General features: G+C 46.2%; 1 long non-coding RNA gene across 1 annotated transcript; it reads left to right on the forward strand.

The window, feature by feature from the left end:
• Positions 1–6,808: 6,808 nt before the first annotated feature.
• LOC117041583 lies at positions 6,809–26,215 on the forward strand. Its single transcript, XR_004425990.1, has 2 exons — positions 6,809–6,843; positions 25,930–26,215. It is a non-coding gene; the product is annotated as an uncharacterized LOC117041583 (long non-coding RNA).
• The last annotated feature ends 1,562 nt before the right edge of the window (positions 26,216–27,777 follow it).

Raw genomic sequence — 27,777 nt, forward strand, 5'->3', positions numbered from 1 at the left:
ATGGTGGATCTCTCTGGGTTTCTCTCTAGGGGGAGAATAGGTGCCCAAGTTCTCTACGACCCAGTTGTCATGCTTGAGCGTGCGGCTGGTGTCCTCTGTTCGTCCTTTATGCAATGCAGAGGTTTGTTCTAAGCTGAACGACGTCGCCTCGCTCTCCCAGATCTAAAACGCCAACTAGTCCTCCCTTCCCCTTCCCACTGGGCAAGTAGCAGCATGGGGGGGGGGCGACCCTCGCGAAGGTTGGAGGAGAGAGGACTCTGCCCCCCCCCCATCTGTCAGGTCTATGGCGAGCAGCTCGTCGTCGGAAGTGTCTGCACGTCTCTGCGGGCCTAAGAGCACAGCTGAGTCCACCACCACCAGCGCCCTCCGTTAGCTTAAACCCGACGGCTCTTTATTTCGCTGGTGGAGGCGTGTTTGCTGCAGAGACTGGCGAAGGCATGCCCCAGGCAGGTGACCCTAGGACGAATAACGCTGGAGGCATCCCGGTGGGAGGGAGAAGAAGCATGCCAGGCACTTGGCTTAGATGGGGCAGGGCGGGATGTGGGGCTCCTAATCCCCATGGTCCCGGGTCCCAGACAGCTGTGAGTCCCTCAAGCCCCTAGATAGCAGCTCTTCTGCCAGGGAAGCAAAAGAACTGACCTTCTTCCAGCCTCCCCCATTAGAAGGGATGCCATTGAGGTGGGGATGGATCCTATTCCCACTCTATAGCAGGGCTGAGCTGCGGGTCCCAAGACCACCACCAGACTAAGTAAAGCCGAGAGAGAGACCCTCTACAGAGGCACATTGGTCAAACCCCGCTGCCTCCGTTAGCTGCTCACACCACAGCTACTAAGCACGCTCTGGCTCGCTCCCTTGGCAGAGCATATGCAGTCTCTCTCTCTCCCGCTTAAAACATTGCCCTAAGGCAGGAGTGGCGGCAATACAGAGAGACCCATCCAGAATCCGGGCTGCGAATTGGTTCTCCTCTCCTTGGCTCTTGCTCCTCACCTCTAGCCGGGTTCAAATGGCTGAGGAGCTCATTATAGGATGTTGGACCCTACCTTGACTGTTCTGAAGGGCCAATTCTCTTTCAATCTCAAATGCTGCTTATCTTCCCGTTGAGCTCTGTGGGATTTATTACCTGGCAAACGGGTGTAGGTTGTAGCTCTCCATCGCAATCTTATGCATGTTTACGCAGGGAGTCCTTCAACAGGGGCTCAGTCCTGGACCAGGGGCACAGTATTGCAGCCTGCGTCGCCTCCGGCACAGCAGTAGGTCACTATAGTTCCCATTTTACAGATGCAGAACTGAGGCTGGAAGTTATATAATGACGGAAGTGAGCCGTGATGCTATACTGTAGTGTGGGGAGCTGCTAGAGAGAAGGTCCCCTGCTTCTTACCAGCGCAGGTTTAATACACTCAGAAGCAGAGGTTTAGCAGAGACTCCCTCATTCTCCAATCCTGGAATACTTTCGTTCTCAAGAGGGAGAAGGCTCGTTTTTTCAGGATTGCCAACTTTTTTTCTGAATAGGTTCCTGTGCAGGACAGGCAGAAACCTCACAGGTGCTGTATCTCGCAGCGTGGTGATAAAAGTGGTAGGAAAGCGCCACCCGACACATTTCTGCCTGTTCTGAGGCTGTGAACAGTTCAAACAGCTGGAATTTCTACTACAGTATCTCTGGGTGAGCCCTTCTCACCTCCCCATTCTCAGAGCCTAATACGAGACACGGCTCAGCCTCAGAACTTGTTTTGAGTGTCTATATCATTCTGAAAACCCATCATGGCTCTGGGGCTTGTGGAATCATGAAAAACAGCCTTCCTTTGCACATGTGCAGAGTGCATTCGCGTCCATCTAGTGACTATCTCAAGCCCATTTCGCTGGTGTGAGGGGGAGGACATGGGGGCGGAAGGGAATTACTTCCGGACAGCTTGATCCCCTCCCCCGCCATTCAGAAACCGGGCGCTACTCCCATAGGCCAGTGGTAGCCAAGGCATTCAGATGATGGACTGCAACTCTTATCATCCCTTGGGGTGGGGGTGGGGGAGCAATCGGAGTTGGGAGTCCAGCAAAATCTGGAGGGCACTAAGTTGGCTACCTCTGCCCTAGGCTGCGGGGTAAGTCGAACTGAATATCTGAATCCTACCCCCTAAACAGTATCTGGGAATTTGCATTCCGACTTTCATCGCTGGCATTTTTCTACTAAGCAAACTGGATTTATGCTTCTGATTTCAAAGAGGATCTTGTTTTGACTCTGGGTGCCTGCGCTGCGCAGGAAAGATGAGGAAATTCTAATAGGATGGGCTGGGAGGAGGCTGACGAGTGACGCCCAGCTCCTAATAATCTGCAATGCATTGGGAAGTAAGGGAAACTCCTTCGTCCAGCATCCCCTTGAAAAAGAAGCCGCGAGGCTGTCCGCGCCGTCGAACAGACGGGATCTTTGATTCCACTCCCGCGCCATATACTGTGTATTAGTTCCGCACCACCCAGTCTCTTATTTCTGAAATGGCAGCAGCCGGCTGATACTGAGTCCCCCTTGTCCCTCCCCCGTCAGCAAGCTCAACCCACCCAGTTAAGTTTGCTGCCTGACTTGGCATAGCTGTCAACTTTTCCCCTTTTTAAGGGAAATTCCCTTATTCCGAATAGGATTCCTCGCAAGAAAAGGGAAAAGTTGACAGCTATGCTTGGCATCCCGCTGTCTTTTCTTTCGACGGGGCAGAAATGATGGCTTTGCTCCAAAGCTGCTCCTTTGCAGAGGAGGTGCTATTCTGAGGCAGCCCAGAGGGCAGGACTTGGGCTTTTTGGATCTTGCGCGGGGCGGGGGGGGGGGGAGAGAAAGCTGGTTCTGAAATCCCACTTTGGCCGCTCACGAACCAGACTCCCGCCCCCAGAGCACCCTATGCCTTACATGCAAGGAGAAACGCAATGGGACAAGAGTTTCCTTGTACGGAGATGCAGCGTGGCATCGCTTTGCCATCATGGAGGAAACCTGCCGCCCCAGAAGGTACAAGGTAGTCACCCCAGTAGCTCTGGGCATTTGCAGCCTTTCAAATGGGAATTCTCAGCAAACATATTCGGGAAGTCGGTCGAGCGCATAAGAACCGGGCTAGCTTGAATAGGGGAGCTCAGCGAGGGGTGTCAGCCTCGGTTCGTTGCCACTTGGCCCGAGAACTGCAGTATTCTAAAATCCTCATATTCCATCGCAAGAGCGTCCTGAGAGCGAATCGACGTTTTTTTCTGCGCCGTTTCCGAGCTGCACCACAGGCGCAAATTCAACCGGTGAAGCTTTCTCACCCCATCACTTCATCCCATGGCTAAATAGAGGCTGCAGTTCGACGGCTACCTTCTGCTTACCGCAGGGCTGTATGGAGATGTGCAGGGGAGTGAAATGGGATCCACCGACTCACACCACCTCTCTCTCATAAGGACCACCGAGCCCAGCCGTTGGCTGCAAGGCAGGCGGGCAGGCAGGCATCCTGCATCTGCAGACTCCTCTCTGCCCGACCTTTCCTTGAAGGGCTGCTTCCACAGCCAGGCAGCTTGTGGATTCGCTCTTCTAGCATTCTATCTTAGAAAGAACGCTTATTTTGATACCCAGCCATCACTCCTTATTCCCCCGCTTTCTAAGCAGTAAATTATGCTTTCCGTTTTTCATTACGGTATCGGCAATCCTTCTAACAACCCTGTAAGGTTGGCCAGTATCATTATCATCATTATTATTCCCGTGGGGGGGAGGGGAAGAGTGGCTTGTCCGGCTGAGCTGAGACTTGAGTCAGGGAGTTGTTGATTCACTCCCTGATCTGCAGTTGTCTCTCCGTCTGACACCCTGTATCCTGCTCCGTGTTTGCGATGCTTGAATCTTCTACTTAGCGCCACCAGAGCCTGGTAGCCAATGCCAGTTCCTTCATCAGGGTCCTCATTGGTCAGACTGTTTGGGGGGAGGGAGAAGGACATTGAATGACATGTTGGAGTGGGGTGGGGTTCCTCGCAGCTTCAGGAGGCTGCTTCAGATTCACCCGGAGCCCACTAGGAAAACTTCAGATAGCTGAAGGGGCTTTGGGGGGACAAAAGGGGTGTTTACATCGTTGAGTCATATCCTAATCCTATCCATTTCCACTCAGACTGCCATGAGATTTCTCCTAGGGAAGCAGCGCGCAGGATTGCAGCTAGCGGGAGCTCCGACTGACACATATTTTGGCTGCTTCAATCCTAACAAGAGTGGGGGGAAGGGGGCATGTCCTCAGGGGAGGGGAAGGGAGTCCACATCGATACAGAACCAACCGGCTGGTACTGAACACAGATCTGAGGAAGGAGAGACTGAGAAAATCGGAGAGAGAGATATGATGAAAATCAGTCTCCGTTTCTCTTTCTTCGCTCAGCTTTGCTGCTTGTTTTCTTTCCATTTGTGTTGCTGGACATATTACTCTGCAGTATTATCTCTTTCCCCGGTGCCAGATTTGTAACTAAGGGGACTCCAGTAGAATAAATCTATCAACGGCTGAGCTTCTGAGTTCTTGAAGCTGCCTCTCCACCCACTCCCGCCTACCTCTGGATTTATCTTTCTCAGGCCCATAGATCTATCCTTCCGGGAGTGGGCTTTCATCTGTGACCCTGGTAGGACTCCAACGGTTTGGCTGCGAGTTTGTGTTCTTTTATGGGCCTTGTCTTTGGGTTCAACGGGATCATAGAATCATAGTTGGAAGGGACCACCAAGGGTCATCTAGTCCAACCCCCTGCAATGCAGGCATCTCAACTAATGCATATTTCCAGTCTATTATGCCTCCTCCTAGTCTTAATAGGACTCACTCTTGCAGCCTGCTCAGCCTTGGCGCTATAAAAGAAAAGGTGCCTTGAAGCATGTACAGAATGCCTTTCTCCCACCCCCGAGTCACCACAACCAGATCCCAGCCTCTGGGGTTATGGAGATGGGTTTCTTGGACAGAGGCACGTTTTCAACTGCAGGCACCTTTAGAAATGAAATCATTTAGCGGCAGTAGTCGCTAGGACCTATTTATATGCCACAGAATTGGAAAGTCGGAAGATCCCCCCAAATTTCCCTCAGTTTGATCTCGGATATCTGGGTACTCTTCTAGGTATGAGCTTCCTGGAGGTCCAAGGCTGCAAAGAGGAGAGCTGGGCTCTTTATATTGGTTTTGTAATCCAATTGAGTTTTGAAAGCAGCTATGAGCCTGCAAACCTGCGGCAGAGCTGCAAATAGGGATGTGAAATGACGTATCCAGGAGCTCACCTCCTTTTATGCTGAGCTAACCCATCAGAAATCCCAGCTTTCTGAATGCACTAGGATTAGACCCACGACTAAAATGCGCGCGGAGAAAAAATATATATGGAAACCCCCCTCCCCAATACATGATTGTGGGTAAGCGTCTGATCAGCTGGTGTGCACTTAAGGCATCTGCACTGGCTGGGTTATACTCGGCAGTACTTAAAATGCAAGCGAGCTGCGGCTGACCATCGTTTTGCTGGGTGCTTTGGTGAGAGCCCTCCCCGTGCAAGCAGCACAGAGCCGGCTGCCCCCCAACCCACCGTCGAAAGGGTGCTGCGTGCCCTTTAAAACGCGCCCTCCACGTTTCTTCCTAGCCGACTCTGGGAATCCCCGCTTCTTTGGCAAGCGCGGAGCTCCCAGCTGCCAAGTGGAGGATTTTATTAGACGGCCGCAGCGGGAGCGGATGAGGGGGAAGGTGCTGACTCGGTCTGTCTGCAGCGAGGGATGGATGGATCCGGAGACTTTTTCTGTTTTTCCTTTTTTTTTTTTTTACCCCGCCTCGGTCGGTTCACACGGTTTTCGCCGCGAGGACACCGGATTCCTGCGCGCCCTGGAAGCTGGCGCGCTCTCCCGACGGGGCCAGTCAGCGGGGGAGAATCTGTTTTGGCTCAGTTCGCCAGCAGCTGCTTGTAATTTAAAGCCCTGCTTCGGCGCTGACCATTAAGTGACAGGAAAGGCCTTGCGTCACTCTTGGAGCCGGCCCAGGCGCAGGGAGAGAGGGAGGGAGGGAGAAGGAGCACGCTAGTAGGCCGTGGTGGTAGTAGCAGCCGCCGTCACCGGAGGAGCCCCCACTCCCGGGCAGCTTCCCGCGCCTGGGAAGCCGCCCCCCAGCAAGCAAGCAAGCGCCGCTGCTTGGCGGGAGCTGCCTGGCTCCCTCCGTGGAAGCCAAGCGCAGGAGAGAAGCCACCTCAGTCAGGCCGGCTTTTGCCAGCCTCCGAGCCGCGAGAGCAGCGAGACGAGCCGACCCCGTCATCCGATCCTAGCCGCCGAGCCAAAGCTGAGCGGAAGCAGCCCTCGTTTGGTTCCAAGCAGGAACTGCCTTGCCCATACATGGCGCTTCCTGCCCTGCGCGCCATACATGGCCCTTCCTCGCGCGCCATAAAAGGCGCTTCCTTCCCTCGGCGGCTGCTGGCTCGAGGCCTGGCCTGGCCCAGCCCGGCAGCGGGAGAGCAGAGGGAACAATCCGCCCGCGGGGTGAGGCGGGGAGGGAGGCAGGGAAAGAGAGAGAGAAAGGCGAGGTGACTGGGTTTGCCAAGCCCTTTATGGAGCGGCCCCGGAGGCCACAAAAGGAGGAGTGCTGGCGAAAAGAGGAATGGCTCTTTTGTTGCTGCCGCTGCTCAGGCCGTTGCCTGTTAGAATAAAAACAAAATCCCCGCCGCCGCCCAGCGCCGTTTTACCCAAAGGGGGTAATAGGGAGGTGAATAGAGGACCTATTCCTTGCAGATGGACCTCTCCTCGTAGAATACGAATTTCCCAATAAGGCAGCTTTTCACCTCAGAAACCCATTAAAAGTCCCCAACCACAATATCTCAATACTGTACTTCCAGGCAGTGACTGTACATGTCAACTCCTTTTGCCTCCAGGTGAGCACCACTAAGTTGCTTCTTTTTGTTTTTCTTCAGTCAGGGTTCCTCTAACATTTTGTTTTATGCAGTGGCGAATGAAGCCACTTGGCTGCCCCGGGCGGCAAACACGGAGCCCCCCCCCGGGGGCAGGGCGTCACTCTGCAGCGCGCATGCATCCTTACACATGCGTCGTGCATCATGACATCACGACGCACAACGCACGCGTCAACACATGCACAGTCCGTCCGTGGTGGTGGGCCGGCACACTCTTTTCTTCTCCCTTCCTGCTGGGCCCTGGTTGGGCGGGGACGAGGGGCGGGCTAGTGAGGCGTCACGCTTGTAGCTGGCATGACGCTCCTCGCTGGCCCGCCCCCGCAGCTCCGCCCAACTAGGGCCCCGCTCTTGCTCTGCCCCTGGTTTTATGCCACTCCAATCTCTGAGCAGTGCACTTACCCTGGATACCCAGGGTTTGGTTTCCTTGGAATGAGAGACAGCGGAGACTGGTGTCTTTAGGATATATGGTTTATTTACACATATACAACTTGAGCCAACGGTGGAGGGTGTCACAGCATTAACACCCCAAAAGGGTATTGTTTCTTCCATAGCCGCAACCAGAATTCAGACATGACTTTGTCTCTCAGCTGCCCAGCCTGCTTCTTGTTTCTAGCACACACACCTCAGCTCTGGTTTTGTTTTTCTAACTACCAGACCCAGGGAGGGGGATGGACGGACAGACACCCATTTGTCTTCTTGCACAGAGCCACTTCCTTTGTGGCCCTAAGGACCCATACTTAGGGGTCCATTAACTCGCCAAGAAGTTGGCCTGGCTATTCCAACATTTGAATCCTTTGCTAGATTTTAATCCTTGCTGGATCCAGGAATTGGAAGGCACTCGGGCCTACAGCTTAACTTCCTCTCCAAAAAACCTCACAACAATATGCATGATGGGCAGAGTTCAACAGGTTAAACATTTACCCTCTCTGCAGGGCCCTGATGGGAAAAGATGACGTGAAATTTCTGCCTGTAATGCAACAACTGAAGGTGTAGAAGCCTAGCCTGGAAAAAAAGAAATAGGTAACAAGCAATGCTATTTTATATTAGCACAATTACTATGTTTCCCTGTATTTAGTAAAGAAGATTGGTAAAGCCTCACTGCTTCTCAGCTTTGTCTGCTCAAGTGTTGCAAGCCTTGGTCTAGAGGAGGAAGAAGAAGAGTTTGGATTTGATACCCCGCTTTATCACTACCTGAAGGAGTCTTAAAGTGGCTAACATTCTCCTTTCCATTCCTCCCCCACAACAAACACTCTGTGAGGTGAGTGGGGCTGAGAGACTTCAGAGAAGTGTGACTAGCCCAAGGTCACCCAGCAGCTGCATGTGGAGGAGTGGAGACACGAACCCGGTTCCCCAGATTATGAGACTACCGCTCTTAACCACTACACCACACTGGCTCTCCCCAACATTTTTGTCCATGGACCACTTGAAAAGTGTTAGCAATGTGTGCAAATTTCCAAGTGTGTTCAGGAGGCAAATGTCTTGTGAAGTAAAAAAAAATAAAAAAAAAATTACTTCCAGTAGCACCTTAGAGACCAACTACCCGGTAAGTTTGTCCTAGGTATGAGCTTTCGTGTGCATGCACACTTCTTTCAGATACTGGAAGGAATTTGTTGTTGTTGTGTTGTTTTCGACTATGGCAGACCAACACGGCTACCTACCTGTAACTGGTCTTGTGAAGTACCCATCTTTAGTGCAAATTGCTCTCCTGTTGTGCCAAGTGCCCTTCCCTCTTAATTCCTCATTAACTTCCAAGTGTGGGAGAATTTATAATATACTGGTTGTAGTGGGGTTTATATACTGGTGGTCATAGTATGCTGTCATTGGGTAGTGAGTTAGCACCAGCCTTCTCCAACTTGGTGCTCTCCAGATGTTTTTGTTGTTGCCAGAAATGGCGATTTCCTCCCCCCCCCCGGATTATTGCTTACAGAGCTCCTAGGAGCAGCTCTTAAAAGATCCCTGCTTTAGGAGGGCCAAGAATAATATTGTGTAAGAGGCAGGGAGGAGGAGCGGATTCCATCTGTGTTTATTTTGGCCTGATTCTGTTAAGGTTCAGTAGTGATTGAAGCTGGCCAAAGTTGAAGGTTCCATCAATATCCCTCAATGAGTGTTAATATATTGCACATATTGGGCCAATATAAGAAATGCAAAGAAAAACAACAAAACCAAAACCCAAAACCCTTCTGTTAAAACCAAACTGAATACTTGACTTTGCAGGTTTCATGTTAGGTGGTGCCAGGAGGAATGGTAGTTACTCCAAAGGGCTTTGTTGCTAAAATTGTGTTTGGCACGTAAACCTGAATGACTCGTGACTGTCTTGTTAAAACTTGCTTTAAATAATGAAGTATAAAAGTGTATGTGCAGATGTTAGAAAGTAAGAACTCTGTGTTGACTTTCTCAGTATTAATCACTGGTAAAATGTTACGTGGCAAAGCTCAAATGTTGCTTTAAAGGAGGAGGAGAGATACCTCTTTCTCACACAGAGAGAAAGTGGTAATCTTTGTGAGGTTGGGAGAAAACACAGCTCCTCCTCCTTATGCAACAGTCATGCAAAGGCAGGTTTATTTTTCTTTTGCCAGCATGCAGGGAGGCAATAAGCTTCTATTCCAAATGGAAAAAATGCCATGCATGCTTACCACTCCCAATTCATTCTGGATTCTGCAGATGCTGCAGAACAGGGACCTATATAAATCTGGCGTCTTGACTGCAGACTCACAGAAATCTGTAGGACTCTCCTCTTCTATAACCTAATTTATTAACATTCAAGATTATGATGGATACTCTGCCATTTCTCTCTTCTCTGCTTTAGCTGCTGTGTGAACACCTTACTATTTATTCTCACTCAGCATGATTGTCCATCAATGGTTAATGGTGGCTGGATCAAAGGTTTGATATTGTGGGACATTACGGAGCTACCCTACCCATAGACAGTGGCTTAAACTGTGCTTTGCATGAAATCTATTGGGAATCTGGAAAGGGAGTGCATGAGAACAGTGGGTCCAACAATGAGGCAAACAAATTGATGCATTCTTCAGCATGCCAGATGTGAAGAGAAAGCCAAGCACCTTAATTATCTTCAAAGCTGTGTATATTGTTCCATGCCACCCCAATCTCTGAGTGGTGTGATTCCAGGGGTCTTGGCACTCACACAGGATTCATATTTCCTTTGGAAATTAGGCACAATGGAGACTGCAGTGTCTTTATGATAAATGGTTTATTTTCACATACTGTATATACAATCTGAGTCTACAGTAGAGGGTTTTCCAACATTCACATGGGGGGTGGATTGCTTCCTACAGAAGCATAGTGTTGGATTCAAAGGCAGCCAAACAGCCATCTCTGTCTCTTCTCCCAGCTTGTCCCATCCCACTTGCCAAGAGCTCTCCCTCACTTCCCTGCTTTTCAAACCTCTTGCAAAAACAATTTTTCTTCAGCCTCCACCATCCAGGATGAAACCCTATTTTTTTTTCTTTCTCTGCCCACCAGCACAAACAGTTGGAGGAGGGCCCTCTTCCCTATATCACTGTCTTCTCCCCATTGATATCTCCCCAATGGGCTGATGACCGGCTGTCATCAGCCTTCATTCCATTTAATAGCTTCTCTCCCAGGTAATATCTTTTTCTCGGAAAAACAGGGTTAGCCTGCATTTTTACACTTCTAAATGCAACATTTGTCAACCCATCTTAATTCTCAAAGCACTGATTAAACCCCAAACACCCCAGAATCTAGCAGGAGTCAGGGCACCCAAACCCATAACAAATACATCAAGTGCATTGCATTATCAATTGTAATACAATATTTGATTAGCGGTCTATTGAGCTCAAGAAGGATATTATTTACCTCCTAAGATTTATTTTATTCATCTGGTGAGTCATCAAAGATAACCACAACTGGCAATGACAGTTGTTGACAGAAGCAAAAGTATTGTGAATAAGATTGGAAGTCTTCTTGATCTGAGAAATCAATCCTAAAACTTATACTCATGTGTTTAGCTTTGATATCAGTAATATTGCTAAGGACTGTGAGACTATTTTTCTGCATGTGTGAAATCTCTCAAGAAATGCATTCGATTGGTGCAATTGAACAAATAATTACTATCAGCTTATAGATGAGTACAGAAACTGGGGAGAGGGAGAGAGAGAGAGAGAGAGATGATGGATATGTTTTTTTTAACTTGGATGTATAGAGATGCCAAGAATATTGATAGGTAAAATATGAAAGCCTAGGGCAAAGACAAATAGTGCTCTAAGATTCAAGTATTCACCCCAGATTGGAATTCTGCTAAGGGCATTTGAGACAATAGTGTGAGAGAACTAATTAAACCTCTGACTATAATTTCAAACAGATATACCCTCCACCTCTCAGTGTAAAAACCAGGCCATCTGAAGCTTAAATAAAACGAAACCAGAACAAATCTTTTTAGTACAAATTCTGAAATAGCTAGCCATAGCCAAATTTCTCAAGTCTTGCAGGAGATGGGCTCCTCCTGGGGTTTTAGAGGAACTGAATGTAGTCAAGGTCAGTCTTACTATTAGACAGAATGAGGTAGCTGCCTCACACAGGACTTACTGAGGGGTGCAGAATGGACAGACCTGTGTGTGCTGTATGACCAGACCTCCATCCCCCAAACTAACCTGTTGCTCCCAGAAGATGTTCAATGTCTCATTGTCAATGTTGAAACAAAACTCAATTGCTAGTCTGGTTGGCTTGTGTACATGGAATGGGGATATGTAGCATCTTGTCCTTAGGCGGAAAAATATATTGGGCCAGCCCTTTCTGCAGTGTTTACAAAGTCCAAAGGTGAAACCTGATAAGAGCTACAATGAAAGAGATAACTGGACTCCTGGAAGAGCCTGACAATAGGGTAAGGAAACATGGGGAATGGAGATTTGGTAACCAACAAAAATATTTCTAAACCTTGCCAAAGACAATCCACTTGGTAATGTAAAAATGCATGAAGGTAGAAAGTTAGCAGGGTTCCTAGCACTGGTTACCCAGTGTTTGGCACAAAATGTTTGGTGGACTGTTTGCTTAGTGCACTGAGATCCTAGCTATTAGGAAAAGGCTTGTCCCTCTGAGGCGAAGGTAAATAACCTGGATACACAGAGAGAGGTACATTGGTGAGACTTTCAGGGACTTGATAGAGAAGTCCCATTATTGCTACTGTAGAGAATAAGCATACAGGCATAGTGAGGACAGGGATGGGGTACCCAGGACGTCTTAGCCATTGAGGCTACTGGTGCAAGGTGCCACGGCCTGAGGCGCCCTCCAGCTCCGCCGGCAGCACCGTTCTCGTCCACCTCTTCTCAGGCTGCGGACGTGGGGAGGCCGTCGGCGAGCCTCCTGTCTGTGCTACAGCCAGGGCTCCCTAGATGGCAGTGCCGCACCACTGCTTCGGCCGAGCAAGCGGAGGTGGAGGTGGAGGTTAATTAGAAGGTGGAAGTTAATTAGAAGCAAGGAGAGATGGGGCTGTTGTGAATGTTAACACTGCAGACATCATACACTATATTGGTAAAAGCCAATAGCGCAGTTGATGGATGGGGGAGATCAGTGATTCTAGTACACGTTAGTGTCAATTCATTGGGAAATACAGTTATGTAGTCCTGGAAGTCAAAGCTGTTAGTCACATTTAATTTCACAAGTATTTTAAAGTGCATTCTTGCTTAAATGAGGCAATATCTATATATTTAGAGCACAAACCAAATCTGGCAAACCGAATTGGGAGACCCAAGCTGATTGTGCCTAAGAGTATCTCTGAGGAAGGATTTGTATTCAAAATATAGTGGGTTCAGTTAATGGATTTCTGTACAGCTGGAGGCTTCTTCCTTTCTTTTTGTGCATTTGATATATACCTCTTCATTTTTGGGGTAAGTGGGTACCTTGGAAGTAAGCATTACTAAAGGTAGAGTTGTTCAAGACAGAAAGGGGCCTTGCTGAGAACAAAACAGTGTGGTTCCTGTAAAGGGAAGTCCTGTCTCACCAACCTTACAGAACTGAAAGTATAAATAATTATACTTGGATTTCCAAAAAGTTGCCGACAAAGCCTTCTAACAGGCTCGGGAGCCAAATGCACCCCTCCTAGCCTCTCTGTCTGGCCCTAGGATCACTCCCTGGGCATAGGAACACTCCGCAGGCAACACCACTGCTTCACACCCCAAGTGTTTTTGTATGGTTGGGATGTGTCTGTGAACATGGATAAAGGCCCCTGGCTTATCAGGATGGATAAGCCAGGATGGAAAAAAGGTAAAATTCACACTGATTACTATCCCCATTTTTGCTTTCGTCCCCAACCACCACTGGGAAGTGGCCCCCAGAAGCTTGCCAAGAGGCGAATGTGGCCTTGGGCAGAAAAAGGCTCCCCAAACCTGATTTAGAATATTGTGTGTGGTTTACATTGCCTTGCCTCGAAAAGGAAATTGTAGCTTTAGGAAGGTGCAGAAAGAGGCAAACCAAGAGATTAAGTGATTGAAGCAACTATCATATAAGGAAAGATTACAATATGTGGGTCTGGGTCTCTTTAGTTTAGAAAAGAGGCAAGCGAAGAAGGACATGACAGAGGCTTATACCATTGTGAGTGTTACTGAAAGAGTGAAGATAGTTCTCAGGAAAAAATAAAAGGAGTTATCTAGTGAAACTGATTGGCAGACCGTTCAGAACAGACAAAAGGTAAGATTCAGCAAAGCTCTTAGGAAACCTTAGGAAAATAGGTTCAAATGGCTTCCCAGGAATGACTTTGTGTTGGTGTATGTGCACTAACCAAATATAGTCCATCTGGGAATTATACATGAGATAGACATTTGCTGTTGCCCAAAGAGGTATTAATTTATCTGCTCCAGGCATGCCAGGGGAACTCCTCTTCTGAAAGTGCCTACTGCCCATTATATTTGGTGCTTTATAGAAATAATTCTCAAACTTGTGAGATGTCCACCTTTTGGGGGAGGGAAGTGGAAGGAGGGTCAAAGTTTCAGATGGGACCCTGGGGTATGCCATGGATGTTTCCCCACTAACCAAGACCCAGGTAGACTCATCACCTTCTGACAGTCAATATCCTGTTGGATTTGTGTGCATGATCCCATCCTTACATCTCCTTGACTCCAAATGTGATTTGGAAATAAGCAAGTTTAGGACGATCTGCTGTGCTCTTATTGTTTCCTGGAGTGTAGCTGTAAAAGAGGTTCAGAGATATTCTGCAGTAATGGATATGTCAGATTAGAAGAAGAAGAAGAAGAAGAGTTTGGATTTGATATCCCGCTTTTCACTACCCTAGGGAGTCTCAAAGCGGCTAACATTCTCCTTTCCCTTCCTCCCCCACAACAAACTCTGTGAGGTGAGTGGGGCTGAGAGACTTCAGAGAAGTGTGACTAGCCCAAGGTCACCCAGCAGCTGCATGTGGAGGAGCGGAGACACGAACCCGGTTCCCCAGATTACGAGTCTACCACTCTTAACCACTACACCACACTGGCTCAGATTACTGTCCTGATTCTCATATCCTTGGATGCAGCTGATGGTTGCATGCATGTAGCTATATACACATAACTACATACAAGGATCTATGAATATTCACCCATGCAACAGATAACTAGTGCTGAGAAACTAGAAAGCAGTGAAAGTTTTGAAGGGAGCAGAGTTAAAAATAATACTTGAGAAACACTGCATAAATTCACCCGACAGGCAGGAATTTTGGCAAAGACAGATTTCCAGAGAAGCAAGAGGTAGAACAGGCCTAAAGTTCTGGCTAAGAATTGCATACTTTTCTTTTAAAAGCCTGCAAACCATAAAATTAACATAGCTTTTGGGAAAGCCAATCTACCAAGCACTTACAGCCCCTAGAAATTGTTTCTTGTGCCATTTCTTTGTTTACACTGCCCTCTTACGGTTTCTGGTAAAATAGCAGTTGTATTTAAATTTGTAAATATTTTATTGCAGTTCCTTACATTATTGTTTTTCTCTCCTTGGTCCCTGTCTTGGAAAACCATGTATCATTATTGTATTGTTCCTTGTGTTAGACTAGTACCTGGAAGACCAGGGTTCAAATCCTCACTTGGCCATGAAGAAATAGTTTTGATCAGTTTGGTTCTTGACTGATCTACTCTCTCAAGAAGATGAGGACCATTTTAAAATAGGTTTAAGAAGAGCCTTGCTGGATCAGGCCAAAGGCTCATCTAGTCCAGCATCCTGTGCTCCCAGCAACCAGCTAGGTGTCTATGAGAAGCTTGTGAGCAGGCCCTGAGTGCAATGACACTCTCCCCATTTCAGTCACATTACTGCCTCCAACAGTGAAGGAAGAACATAGCTGTGGTGGGGTAGCTGCCATTGTTAGCTGCTTCTTCCATGAAATTTTCTGATCATCTTTTAAAGCCATCTGATTTGGTGGCTATCACTACATCTCACGGGACCAAATTCAATATGCTGTGTGAAGGGTATATGCTGTGTGAAGAAGTGCTTTCTTTTGTCTGGAATCTTCCAACATTCAGCTTCAGCCCTGAGTTCCTAGTATTGTAAGAGAGGGCAAAAAAGTATCTGTCCACTTTCTCACACCATCTTATCCTCCTTTACTCAACTTTTTTTTTTCAAAACTAAAAAGCCCCTTCAGCTTTGTTTGTGCAATGGGGCTTCTCTTCCCTCCGCACGTGCCCCATGCAACCCCCAAAGTTGGCTCTTAGGGGGGTTGGGAGAACCTCCACAACGGTGCATGCAGGGAGGAGAAGGAAGATCACTGCTTTGGAACTATCACCTTAGTGTGATGTTGAATTCCTCCTCCTATTATATTTGTGCAAATATTATGCACATGTGTGGCATGGATTTGTGCCCCCAAATACCCCTGCTCCCAGTTTGTTGTATGGATAAAATGGTGCATGTACATCACTTCTAGCCACTTGGAGGAAAGGCAATATCTAGACATATTCAATGTGGTTTTGCTTTTTGGCTGTAGGCTAATGAAATCATACTTCTTGTGAATCCATGATGCACCTCGTGATTTAAGTCCTGAGAGGTGCTGCATAGGGTCTACAAACAAGAGTTGTAGATGAGGAGTAGAGATCTTTTGCTGTTAAGCACTCAGCATCAGAGGCGAGGCTGGGGAGGGGCTGGGGGCAGGGCACACTGGGTGCCACACTGCAGGGGGCGGTACTTAATACCTGGGAGTGACATGGTGGCTCGGGCACCTGCAGGCTCTGCGCTGCCCAAAATGGCAGTGTGGGGTTTGCATCCGCCTGCTGCCTCCCCTTCAGCCACCTTACAGCTGAGGGGGAGGCAGCAGGCAGACTCCTTGGAGGCTCCTCGCAACATGCCCTGCCCCAGCTCGCCCTCATGGGCAACTTGCCCTGCCCCCGGGCACGGGGCATGCACACTGCCCTGGGTGCCCGAGCGGCTAGCTACGCTGCTGCACAGCATCATCTAAGGGCAATGGGATATTCTTAGGGAACTTCCATGGGACAGATGGAAAGAGTTTCTGAAGTAGTGTATAGCTGATTTTATGGCAGGGGGAGAGGAAAGCATAGATAGATAGGTGCTCACACTCAGAATTAGTTCTCTTACTTGAAGACTGATATTAGTAGAAACAAAATATGATGCCTTTTCATACTGATGGATGTACATGTAAACCTGTGGTCCCTGCAGTAGGTGCCTAATGGAGCAGCTAGCAGTGTGGCTTGTACAAACTGGTCTTTGTAGAACACATCATATGACACCGCAGCTTAGATTGCTTGGGAATTATGCTGGAGAGTTCAGCATATCCAGGAGGAGACACAGAAACTGTCACAGAACTGGTAAATTTGGTGGTTACTTTCCATATGTACTCTGCCAAAGACAAAATGGTAGAGAAGCTAATTGAACAAAACAAACTAATCATTTGGCAATCTATGTGATAATCGACAAGGTTCTTATGGACACAGTGCTTGCTAGGGGATGGCAAGTAGAAAGAAATGTTGAGTAACCAGGATTTGGGGAAAGTGTATTACGGACTGTCTGGGAAGACTAACTTCTAAACAGTGGCGGCAGTATTTTTCATCTGAGGAACTTGGTTTCTTTTTTCGCTCCATCTGTTTCTGCTTCCTAATGTGCTGCTGGCATGACAACTTTTCCACTGTCTATTCACTGCTTCTTTCCCATGACAAGCCATGGGAATCTCTCCTGAGTGCAGGAGTCAGTGTGGGGTTGTATCTCAGTTTGATTCATCCCTTCTGGATGCCGTAAATGTTGTCAGCTCTTTGGCAGCAGTCTTTCTGTGTTGAGAGAATAAGAACAAAGCAACTTTCTTCAAGGCTTCAGCGGTTACTTAATTTTGAGAGGCATGACCGCACACACGTAGCTTTTAAACTGCAGAAGCTATGGACTCTTACCATCGGGTCCTTGGGGGTGCAATGCACAGGGCTTTGTCCAGTGTACCTGGCTTCACAAATTCCACAAATCAACTCACTGGCTGAGTTTGTGAAGTTGCGTACACAAGGCCCCCATAACAGGACCACCAAAATGTAGGTATGCCACCGGCTGCAGCCTAGCCCAGTTTCAGCTATCAGACCAATCCTCTCCTGCCCCTTTCACCTTGCGTAGCCTTGCCAATGCCCAGCAGTCCTTGTTCTAAGGTGCAGCAGGCCCCAAAGCTAGGCAGGCAGGCAAGCAAGCAGTTCCACCTCTCCTCCTTCCTCTTTTTTCCATCCTATCCTCCTTCCCTGTCACTTATACAGCCACTGCTGCCCCTTCCTCTTACCCCTCCTCCTCTGCTTGCCAAAATGCCCAGGGAGCAGCTGCAGCGAGATCAGGCACTCCCTTTCTACAATTACCATTGGGGCGCCCAGCATGCCATGGGAGAAGGGCCCAGATAAGCCACTCCACCTTTTAACTTGCTGGCTACCACTGTCTCCTACCTAGGGCACACTGCACTAGGCAGGGTGGGCAGGTGGCATTAGGCAGAGCAAACCAAGAGGGTGGCCTGCTTACAAAGACTTCCCCATACCTTGGTCTCCCGCTTTGCTTTGCAGTTTGTAGCCTATGTGGGTGGAAGTGCTTGGGCAGATTAGGAATGTTGTCAGCTGTATACTGGTGCATCCAAGAAGCTAGAAGTGTGTTAGTGTGTTGGAGATCTTTAATCTGCCTTGATCTCCTGCTTTTCATGGTCTTGTGTTATCATCAGTATCATCTTACAATACAATATCCTGACTACTAAATGCTTGTCCTTGAATTTTAAACTAACATGGCAGTATAAAGAAAAAGGACAACTCCTTACTTATTTTCAAAGTATTGCATTCACCCAACACCAACCTATTTCAAGCCTTTTAAAAATTGCCTTTAGGGTGAGGGGGCAACACTGCTAACTTTTGCTCCCTATGGCAAAATTTGTAGATCAGGCATTGTCGTCGTCGTCCCCCCATTTGATAACACCACCATTAGAAATATGTAACATGGCTCTGCAGCCTTAGTAAACTTCTCCCTCACAGTATCTGAGAATTTTTTAAAAAATCCTTAACTTGCTTATAATTCCCTTTAGTACTTTCCAGAACAGTACCGCAAAGTCTGGGAGGGGAAATATACCTACACCATTTCCTGCAGCAATCCTTTGCCATTTTAGAAGAGTTTCTATTTTATATTATTATGATGAACACAAGTAACTTAACATATGTAACTTAGCACATAGGATCTGGCTGGCTACCGTGTTAACAGGTTGCTGGATTAGAAGGGACCACAGACCTGATCCAGCAGGCCCATCTTCCCGGTATGTTCTTAGCCATAAGATGTGGTGATAGCTAGGCAGTGGCTGTGGCTTAGATGGCTTTAAAAGAGAACAGGTAAATTCAAGAAGGATAAGGCTATCAATGGCTGTTGGCCATAACTGCTCAGATACTGCGGACAAATGCAGTATGGTTATCCACCACATACTGATGGAAGCAAAGTACTAAGCTACAGTCACCTTTGGCCCAATCCTGCCAGGAAGACAGTACTATGATCAGAGAAGGAAGGGAGAGGGGAGTCTGAAAGGAATGGCCAGACAACAACCCTTTGTGCATTACCACAAGTGACCACACGATGTCACCAGGTGCCAAGGTACACCTGATGTTTGCAAGCAGCACATCAATTCAAGTCTGAATAACTCTTAGGCAGCTCAAAACAAAACAAAATAAAAAATTCCTTCCAGTGGCACCTTAGAGACCAACTAAGTTTGTTCTTGGTATGAGCTTTCGTGTGCATGCACACTTCTTCAGATACTGAAGAAGTGTGCATGCACACGAAAAAGTATCTGAAGAAGTGTGCATGCACACGAAAGCTCATACCAAGAACAACCTTAGTTGGTTTCTAAGGTGCCACTGGAAGGAATTTTTTATTTTGTTTTGTTTTGACTATGGCAGACCAACACGGCTACCTACCTGTCTTAGGCAGCTGACCCTCCTAAGAATTCCTACTGAAAATCAGAACAATTTTGTTTGGCAGGAAATGAACCTTGCTAGTTAGCAACAATAGATTTCTCTTTAAAGACAGTGTTTTTCATCAGATTAATTTCGAATCCTTCATTTTGTTTATAATCTTTCTCTCCCTTTGTCATTTTAGGTGTCTGGTGCGTTGTTGTTTTACAGTGAGTAGGATGCCATGCTCAGCATTCCCTCCTTTCTTATAAACCCTAATACAAGATCTCAATGTGAGGTGCTGAGATGTGTTTGTAGAGTTTTCTGACTCAGGTGTCAAATTGGGTCGCCCTAGCTAGTGTATGTAGTTTGTCTTGGGCAGGGATGTGCGTGTGTTTATGGTGTTGGTGTATTGGGCCTGCCCTGCCACCACTGCCAGATACACACACACACATGCCTATTGCAGATTAAACTCTGCCCCTTTCACTCATTGCTGCTTTATGCCCACCAGCTCAATGTATGCTTTGATGCCAAGCCACATGTTGCAATGTTTATGGTGTATCGCAGTACTCAGCTTATGCTTGTTAGGTTGATGACTTATGCATCACTAAAGAAGAGGAACTACATAACCAAAAGAAAACAAGGACACAGATCTCAATAAAGTTTTCATTATCTTACCGTAATTTAAATAGAAATGCATCTCATTCACCATAGTGGGTAAGACAGTATTCAGTTGACCTGTGTGCCTGCTTAGTCTGCTGCCTGCTGTTGCCTGTTGACAGACAGCTTGAAGGTTCCACCTACTTCCGCTTTTTTGGGTTCTCTGTATCTTTAAACTGGACTTGGATTGGTAGTGCTTCACACAGAGGAATCTTTCTGTCAGAAGACTGCCCTCTGACTGCCCTTCAAATAGAGATTTGTCCTCTGTAAAAGAGGACACACGGGAACCCAAATGAGGGGGGGAAAGATAAGTGGAGATGCTTGGGCACTTTTGATTTACAATTAAGACCAGAAGGTAAAATATATTTTTAAATAAGAGCACAGTCTCTTAAAATATACAGAAGAAAACAATTATCCAAAAATATATAGATACACCCGAGTTCTTAAAAAAAACAAACTTGTCACCGCAATTTTCTGAAGGCCTAAATGTAGGGAGGACTGCATGGCCTCTTATGAATCTGAGACTTTGGTTGAAGCAAGTTGCCTTGAGCAATATAGTCCACAGAGTAGACTCCACCTGTAAAGGCTTTGGTTTGTCCCACCACAGATTTTACCACTGCTTTGGACTTTGTGCAGTTCATCGCTGAAGGACGTGAAGGCTCATATGTATTCCCCCCCCCACCATAATTTTTTATTAGATTTTCACATTTTTATACACTTTAACCAATTCAAACATTAAATTACAGGGTTCTCTTTGGACTCCCTCCCCTCCCTCCCATGGGTTCTTATATTAAAAGTTTAAGGTTCCTGCATCTTTTGCTTTATCCAACTACTGTATATCCCTAATTATCATAATCAATTTCACATTACAAATGTCATTACAACGCTAACAATGAATTTAACTGTTTACAGTGGGGGTTTTTAAAGTAAGCTGCAAATTTACTCTGGTCTCTAAAATACTTGATCTTCTTGGTTTCTGATCTTGCCTGTCAGTTTCGCCATTTCCGCATAGTCCATCAATTTCATCTGCCAATCTTCCTTTGTTGGTAGTTCTTCTTCTTGAAGGCTCATATGTAAGCCAGGTGTAACACATTTAGGCCTGGTGATGACTTAGCTGATTCTGAAATTGCTTTGGCTATTTATTTATTTATTTACTGTGGAGACTTACTTATGAAATTTTGCCTGTTTTGAGACTTAACTATCACTTCCATACTTCCATTTGCTTTCCCCCGGGAAAAACCGCCCTTTGCTGATGAATTGGAACTCTGAGAAACACAGAGACCCAGAATGTGGCTCAGCATAAGCCCTTTTCAGCTTCTACCTCTATTGCTAGCGGCAGTAATGGTTCCAAATACCAGTTGCTGGAAACCACAGAAGAGGGGAGGCACTGTTGCACTCTTGTCCTGATTTCAGGCTTCCCACAGGCATCTGGGAGAACAGGATGCTGGACTAGATGGGCCACTGGCCTGCTCCAGCGGGCTATTCTTATGTCCAGGCATTCATCTGAACATGTGAGGTTTAAAACAGGGGAATGTATGCAAGCCCTGCCCCCAAGGTCCTATGTTTAGGACATCCTTTCATACTTGTGCTCTTTGAACACAACGGTCTCAAGGGGGCTTTTACATTTGTTGTACAAAATGTTCTTAGAACTGCAGTAGAGAGCAGGTCAGATCCAATAGTGATGAAGACAGAGCGACATTAGTGTTGGTGAAGCTACAAGATCCTAATATTTTTGGCTGTGAGTCCTGGAAGACCTGCTCCTTCTGTCCTGCAGGCCTTTTTCCACTTGGCCGGAGAGGACGGGGTCCTGACTGATGCAAGCTACAAAATTGAGGCTGTTGAACACAGTGGTGGAACTTCTTGCCCTGCCAAGAAGCAATCTGAAATACTCATTGCTCATTTTGGGTTAGTTAGTTGACCTCCACCTCTCCACATCACACTGGTGCCCTTTGGCTTATAATTGGCCATTTCAAATCCCTGTTTTAAGCCATGGGAGTATTACTACAAACAACTGCATGTAAAATCCAGCTGCCCTAATAACATAGTAAAAAGTAGCATGTGAGGTTCCAGGGGGATTGTTTCCACATAAACCTTTTTTGGGGGGAATTGGTATCATTTGTTCACTTGTCACCATTTGTCCTCAGTCTTTGAGACAAATTACATATTTCTGTTAAAAGACCAGCAATTTCACAACTGAGTTATTTACCAACCCTCAAACAGATACCACTCTAGATTCTGTGATCTGCTCATTTTCAATTTGTCAAATTGACAAATTCATGACAGGTGTGTACTAGTTACGATAGCCATTTGCTGCTTCCAGAATAAGAGGCAGCCCGTCTTGGAGTACCATAGAGTTAATGTGCTCATGTCTTGCTTGTGGGTTTCCCATAGGCGTCCTGTTGGCCACTGTGGGTAGTAAGATGCTGGACTGGCTGGGCCTTTTGGTTTTATCCAGCAGGGCTCCTCCTTAACTTCTTATGAACAAGCAGCCTGATTCAGTGAAAAGCCGTTTCATGCGTTGCGTTTCTGAAAAACTTGAGTCATGCATTTGGTGATGTGGACTGTGACCCACAAATGTTTATTGAATAATGGATTTGTTGGTTTTTAAGACTCTTTGCTGGTATTTAAATACCAAAGTTACATTTCCGAATAATATCACTTGACTCGTGGCGTAATTGGACTTGTGGGGAAATGGACTTCTAATTACTGTTGCATTTTGAATCTTAGAAAACTTCTAGTGCTCTACTATACTGTATGCTAATGTAGTCTGGTACCACTATCATGACATTCCATTCCCACCTAATGGATGGCCTTGTGGTAATATCGTTGCAAGGGAATTACCGTAGCTCTTCGGTGCTTTTTGTTTTCAGTGAAATCAAGGCAGTAGAGTGGTGCAGTATCAGAAAGATACATTTTTGGCATCCAAAGAACTAAATGCAATGGGCAGTATCCAGCTAAACACTTTCACTAGTGCAAGCACAGCAGAAATCCCCCCCCCACTTTTAGATCTGTTGTGGAGTTTTTTCCCAACCCTCTGCAGCAGATTTAGAGGGCACAGGGTTGAGTGGGGAGGGAGGTGAGGTTTGGTTGCATAGCCAAAAGTGCTTGCACCAGTGGAATGGCTGAGTTGGTTACCTCCCCAAATATTTAAAAACAAAAATTGAAATAGAAGGGCCTTGCCCCAGGGAGTAGCAATCACCACTTCTCTAAAATGAGCACATTAGAATGCTATACTGAGAGAACACAGCACTCAAAGATCACAAAACTGTGCAAGCATGGGGGGGGGGAATTTGTGTCACTTATCACTAGGCACTATCCAGGGGCATTGGTGGGGGGCAGCCAGGGAACCAAGGGCCTGGGTTTTTTGCACCAGGTCCTGGATCTGTTGCCCCTCCCCCTTTAAAATAAGTGAGTGAGTGAGTGAGTGAGTGAACTTACAGGGCAACTGAGCATGCCGCAAAATGCAGTGTTGGTAAGATGCCAACTATCCGTTATCTTAATTTGTTCGGAGGCAGTGCAGCAACAGGGGAGAGGCTTGTGATAGAGAAGCTTGTTGAGTGACCATGAAGCTTACTGTGTGATGGTGGGATAGTCACTTCCTTGCAGCCTAACCTACCTCTTAGGGTTGTTGTAAGGGGAGAGGCTCCATCAGGCCTCTTTCCACCTGCCTTGCCCAACCCTCCACTCTGCTTCTCATTGGGTATTGTATTATGTTGTGCACTGTGGTTTGCTGTTGTTTTATTGACTGGAGTTTAGAAATTACTTATTGTAACTGTTGAGTGGATTTCTGTTTAACTTTGAAATGTTAATATATTCTATATTATTTTAATGAACGTTGAATGTTATTTTATTTGTATAGTATTATGCATATTGTCTAATTTATAAGCCAGTGTGGTGTAGTGGTTAAGAGTGGTAGATTCGTAATCTGGTGAACCAGGTTCGCGTCTCCGCTCCTCCACATGCAACTGCTGGGTAACCTTGGGCTAGTCACACTTCTTTGAAGTCTCTCAGCCCCACTCACTTCACAGAGTGTTTGTTGTGGGGGAAGAAGGGAAAGGAGAATGTTAGCCACTTTGAGACTCCTTTGGGTAGTGATAAAGCAGGGTATCAAATCCAAACTCTTCTTCTTCTCCTCTAGACCTCTTCTCCTCTTCTTCTATATGATGTTAGCTGCTCTGAGTCTGGCTTTGGCCAGGGAGGGCAGGATACAAATAAAATTTATTATTATTATTAAGGATAAAATGTGTACAGTGGGAAGCCACAACCACTGCCCAGAACTCGTTGAGGAATAGAGTCCAATCTTCAGGCAAAGTACTGGGCCTAGAAAATCCTGTTGGCACCCTATAGCTCAAAGCCTTGACAGCAAGAGCTAATGTTTGTTTGTTTTCCTTCTGAAAGTGAACCTAAACTTGCATATATACAAATGCATACATATAAATGCATACATATAAATCAGCATATTTTATGCAACTGTGTCCCAAATCCTTTTCAGTAGTTAGCAACACGCCTGCCTGTGACACTTACACAATCATATTCTGCACAGTATTAGCAGTAAAATAACAATGGGTGTGCTACTTGGAGAAGAACCACAATTTTCCTGTGAAAGAATAACTGTGGTTTGATGCTGAGAAAGCGTCTCTTCAGTGGAAACACTTCCTTAGGAATCTTGCTTGCAAAACAAATGAGTTAAAAACTGCACAGTTACTGTGGAAAAGAAAAAGAAAATGTCTTGAAATATCTTTACAAGAAGGAGCACAAAACGACATTGGTCTGATGGAGCAAACTGAGGCTGAGTAACAGCTTGAAGATAACATCAAATGCCACAGGACCAGGCACTATACCTTTAAAACCTCACACTGCAGACCTATCCCAGTCTCATCCTGATCACCAGGAATAGGAGAGTAGATAAGAAAACAGCAGAGGCCTCTTTAAAGAATTGGGGGGGGGGGTGGGTGCATTTGGAAGAGTCTCTCCAAACCTTTAGGGGAGTGAGACATGTTTTAAGATTGTGAAAGCCTGCCTTCGGCCATAGTTCCAGTTTAAGCAGGTACCGTAAGTGGTGGGGAGGCTGGGTCACAAGCAGCCAACGGATTGTTGACTGGAGTCAGCATTTCCACTATCTCTTTTGCCCAAGGCAAAAAAAGATAGTGATGGTGGAGAGGGACTGCAGGATTTTGTTCTAAGTGTATTAGGGTTTCTTTTTTCTAACCCAAGAGCAGTGCTGGAACATTTGAAAAATGCGAAAGCCAGAGGATATCAAGTTCTGATTGGCACATTAGTCCAGGAGGTGCAGATCAACTTGGTTCATACTGGAATTCACAAACTGAATTCCTCAAGCAACAGCTCCCATAGCTAGACTACTGCAATGTACTGTGTGTGGGGATGTTTTTGGAGACTGCTTGGGAACTACAGCTGCTGCAAAACACTGTCACTAGATTGCTAGCTGGCGCCAGATTAATAAGAGGATGCCAATGGTTAAAGAATTCCATAGAATTGTGGTCCATTTCCAAATGCAATTCAAAGGGCTAATGCTTAGTTTTAAAGCCCTGCACAACATGGGACATGACTACCAGGAAGAACATCTTTCTCCATACTGGTGTGCTGTAGTCTGCTTCAGTGACCCTCTTCAGCAGGCCCATACCAAATGAGAGAACAAGAAAGAAGGCCTTCCCCATGGCAGCGGCAAAAATCTTGGGGTCTCAAATTTCAGCGGTGCCCTGTGTGATGCCAAAATTCGGTGCCCCTCCACCTATCTCGCTTCATTGTAAATCATAGTTGCAGCACCCGCAAGGTTCCACACCCAGTGCAACTGAACTGGTCACACTCTCCTAAATTTGCCTCTGACTATGATGCCCCCCTGGTCTACGGAACTCTCTTCACAATAAGCCTTGAGTGTACCCAAGTTTGGTACCAGAGAAAGATCTTTTTATTTCCCCATGCTTTTAATATCTGATGAGATTTTAATACTCATTCTAGTATTTAATTTTCATGCTGACATTCCCCTGCTGTTTGTATTATGGAAGGAGTTCTATGTCTTCATGTTCTCTTAATTTTGCAGGTATACTTGAAACTACTGGAGACAAGACTGGAAACATGAAGCCATGTCTGGAGCCTGCAAGTCTGCAAGATACAGTTCAATCTAGTTCAAGCATTTAAATGTGTATGAAAGGTCTGGTGCTTATTATGAGACTTTAGTGAGTGCATTCTGTCTGTCTTTCTGTCTGTCTCTGTCTCTTCCAGCCTCTAACATCACTTTTGTTTTTTCCATGAATTGATTTAAGTGACATAGCAAGTTTAAATTCAGTTGGACTGGTTAATGAGAGGAATATATTATTTTGCACTTACCTGTATGAATGCCTGCAAATTAAACAATTTCACGTTCCTGCAAGCAGATCATCCCCATTTGACTCACAGCCAGGCTCAGTATCTTTCCAGCTGCCTGCTATGGGAGGACCATATGCAAAGCCAGGTGGACTACTTCCCAATTCAGAAGGGCTTCAGGTAGCACCTGTGTGGTCAGGACTGAGTTAACCATTGTACGAAGCATGAGTGAGTGATATCTCTTTTGTCTAACAGGTGATGATGCTCCTGAGTATGAATCTTTGCTCTGTTCCATCAGCTAAGCTATTCTATAAGTCTGTACAGTGTAGTAGTAACCATTTCATGATCATGCGGCAGGAGAACCAGGGCCCTCTGCTATACGTTGGGTGAAGTGAAAACCTTTTCTGCTAAGGAATAGTGCTAGTGTAGCCTTTAATACAGCAGTGCAGATGCCTCACTTTCCAAAGGAGGCGTGGTAGGGTCGAGACCATTGTTCCTCGGCGTTGCACGCATCCATTTAATTGGCCATTATCTAATGGTGGTGCTGAGCTACATATAAAAGTGGACGAGGGTGGCAGAAAAATATGGTCAGATAGCAACTTTGTACCAGACATTTCAGAAAGAGAGGAGGAAAAGGCAGCAGTAATCTATGTTGTGTGCATGTTTGGCTTACTATGAAGGTAAAAGATCTAGGGCAAGTTACAGGTCATCAGAACCATATGCAAAGCATAGAATATTGTTATGCTCACCCCTCTTCTCTACGTGGTGAGAAGTTCCAGGAGTGCGGTACTTTCCCAGGTTTGGTTTGCTTTGGAAGGAAATTACTGGAGACTTATTGATGTTTTGTAATATTTGCATTTATTTACTGATAATCTAGTCTGGGCATAGGTGGAGGCGCAGTATATACCAAAACTGGCTACAGGTTTCATATGCTCTTGGGCAAAACTTTTTGTGGGTCCTCCCTCGCAAACTACTTTCTTGCTGCCGTTGTCTCCTCTTCCTCTTCACCACTATTGTTGCCTGCTTTATTGCCAAGCAGAGAGGATCGCGAAAAAACAGAAAGACAATCACGGGGTGTAATAACCAAGGAAAAAAGTATAAAATACTCAGCCGTGACTAATCCCTAAAACGAGGTAAAGATATAATAAAGATAACCCAAATTTGACTGAACACAACTCCAAAAAATGGCATGAGGGCCCCTAAACGACTAAGTGGAATTAGACATAAATATATATCTACTACTCAAATGAAAACCCTCATAACTGAAACCCTAACGAGATGCCGGCTCTTCCTCGTTTCACTGGATAAGAAGTCAGTTTCCTCAGAGGGAAATCAGAAAGTTACTAAAATCAAACCAAAAGAATAACGAGCAGTAGGGGGAGAATCCTCCCAAACTATTTCATGTTATTTAAACTCAGGCTAGCTAACCTAAATAATTCTGATAACAAAACTCATTGTTTTGAAGACGAAGACGCACGGGCTCCTATGACCAGATGCTACAAGAACAGTTATGAGGGTTTTCATTTGAGTAGTATATATATTTTTGTCTAATTCCACTTAGTTGTTTAGGGACCCTCACCCCATT

This window comes from Lacerta agilis, chromosome 2 (genome assembly GCF_009819535.1).
Source record: "Lacerta agilis isolate rLacAgi1 chromosome 2, rLacAgi1.pri, whole genome shotgun sequence".
Lineage (NCBI taxonomy): Eukaryota > Metazoa > Chordata > Lepidosauria > Squamata > Lacertidae > Lacerta > Lacerta agilis.